Raw genomic sequence first — 2,732 nt, 5'->3', positions numbered from 1 at the left:
AGCCATTTGTGAAGCCCTTCAACCTAACTCGATTTAAATCCAATACTTCTTCACCTAACCTGGTTCAAATCCAATACTTTTTCAATTTTGACAAATTTTTAAAATTAAAATTGGGACCAATTTGACCTAAATACCTTAAGATCAAACTTGATCAAAGTCAATCTTGGTCAAAATTAGTTAAGAATGGTCAAAATGGTTAGAACTCAAGTTAACTTTCACAATTCACAACCAATTGGAATCAATGAGATTTTAAATTGAAATTTATAATTTTTTAAAGCATTAAAAAGTTTGATTGCACTTTAGAAAGTGTAAAATTATCAAATTGCCTTTAGGGATATTTTCATAATTTAGCCTTTTCAAAGTTTAAATTTTCGTGAAAACTTTCGGATCATAACTGAATATTTTTAATGATTTTTAGTGCATTAAAACCCCAAGTCACACCTTGGGAGGTGTGAAATGTGAAATTACAAAAATACCTTAAAGGTATTTTTGTAATTTAATATTCTCAAGGTCTAAATTTCACAAAAAGCTCTAAATCATGATTTAATATTATTTTATAATTTTTAGAATATTGAAAACTTTGATCATACCTCAGAAGATGAGAAATCACCAAAATACCTTTTAGGGGTATTTTTATAATTTGACTTTCATGAGGTCATTTTTTTGTGAAACTTTTCAAATCATGCTTTTATAATATTTGATGATTTTTGGTGCATTGAAAACCTTGGCAATATCTCAAAAGGTATGAAATTACTAAAATACCCTTTTAGGGTAGTTTCATAATTAAATTTTCTCGAGGTTGAATTTTCATGAAAATTTTTGGATCTTAATTTTATATTATTTCATGATTCTTGGCACTATAAAACCAATAAAAAAAAATGAACAATGGAGCATTGTTTTCTAAGAAAATGGTTGAGAAACTGAAATTTTGTAATAAGGGCAAAATTGTCTTTCATTTGACTCAATTGCATTAAAAATCCCATCTTTGGCAGTGTGCATTATGGATCATAAGATGACATTTGGAAGCTTGATCCATGGGTGAAAGTTTGCTCCTTGCAAAAAAGAAATGGGAGAAATGTGGACCATTAGATGTTTTTTGTGTCCGAAGGCTAGTATTCAATTTCATATGATATTTCAATCTTTTTCTTGGGTGGGGAAGAGGAGGAGGAGCTGGGATTTAAAAAAAAAAAATTTGAAAAAATAGAAAAAGCTAGAGAGCCTTCTTAAAGGTATAATTCTTAGTTTCATTTCTAATATTTTAGAGCATTTTCATATTGTTTTCCTATATTTTTTCTATTTTTATTGAAGGAAGTTCATAATTGCTTATGTTCTTAGTTTCAAATTTGATCTAAAAACTCAATCAACTAATCCATGCTTGATTTGAGATAGGAGATCAAAGAAAACAAAAACCAATCCACCATTAAAGCCATATAGAGGTTTGGCCAAGCATGGATCCACCATGGTCGAACCTCTTTTTGGTTCCTTTTAATGATTTTCTTGCTTCTAAATGATATTTGTGATGTTTAGATGATTAGCTTACCTGTATTTTTCATGAATTTTGGTTAGTTAGTGATATATGTTTGGTGTTTGGTTTATGTTTTTTGTTTTTATAGCTTTCTCACTACTTTAGTTTGCTACATGTTTGATGAAATTCCACTTGTGATTAAAATGCCTTTACATGATGAATATCTTGAAGTTTAATGTATGATTGAGTGAAATGGAATGAAAGTATGCTTATGGGAGGCTTAGGAGGTTCGGCCAAGCCATTCCCATGCTTGGCTGAAACCTTCAGCCTTGATCATGGCAAAATGTTATTTGGTTCTTGTTTTAATATTTGTGTTTTTGCATGATTCTTCAAGTTTTCAATGTGTTATATTTAATTTTCCTTGAATAATATGTTAGCTTAGTTGGTTGTTTGGTGAATTTTACATTTATTTGCATGAATTTCAAAAGAAAAAAAATAGTGGAACATGTTTTGAGAATTTAAAAACTTTAGTGTTTAATCCATTTACATTATGTTTTGTCATGCTTATCTTGTTTGTAATTTAGTTTTGTGAATGCTTAGATTTGTAATTAGTTTGTTCTCTTGTCATGCACATGTCATATGCATAAACTATTTACATTTTTGCCAATGGCATTTTGTTATTTGCTTTTTTCACATGCATTTTCCCATGAAACTCCAAATTCCAAACTTAAACCCTAAACCAAAACCCTACCCATCTAAAACTTGTAATTGAACCCACCTTTCTCTTGCTTTGAATGCTAGCCTATTTATGGCTCTACAGCCATATCGACGGAGACTTTTTACCTCATTCTTCGCCATCTTAAAGTCTTGAGCTATTGCATCCTTAGCTCGGCATTCATCTTTTTGGTCTAGCTCAATGATGAGCTCCATAGATGTTCACTTTGTTATGATGGATATAAAGTTGCATGTCATCATCATAGGAACCTCATCATTATTGGTATCTTAGTTCTAGATGAATATCCACCTACAAGCTTAGAGCTTTTCCACCTATGAATTCATTATCATACTATAATTATAATGGCTTAATTGGTTTTGGTTTGGACTCTGCTTTCACTAACATTATAGAAAGCCATTCGTCAAGTGACCATGCAATATATGTCAATGTACTCTTTATGTAAAGCTAAACCTAACCCTAAACCCAAAACCCAAACTTTAAACCCTATACCTAAACACTAAACCCTAAACCAAACACTAAACCCTAACTCTA

This window comes from Durio zibethinus, chromosome 10 (genome assembly GCF_047325235.1).
Source record: "Durio zibethinus cultivar Kanyao isolate XHJ-2024 chromosome 10, ASM4732523v1, whole genome shotgun sequence".
Classification (NCBI taxonomy): Eukaryota; Viridiplantae; Streptophyta; class Magnoliopsida; order Malvales; family Malvaceae; genus Durio; species Durio zibethinus.
Note: the sequence above shows the minus strand (reverse complement) of the source record.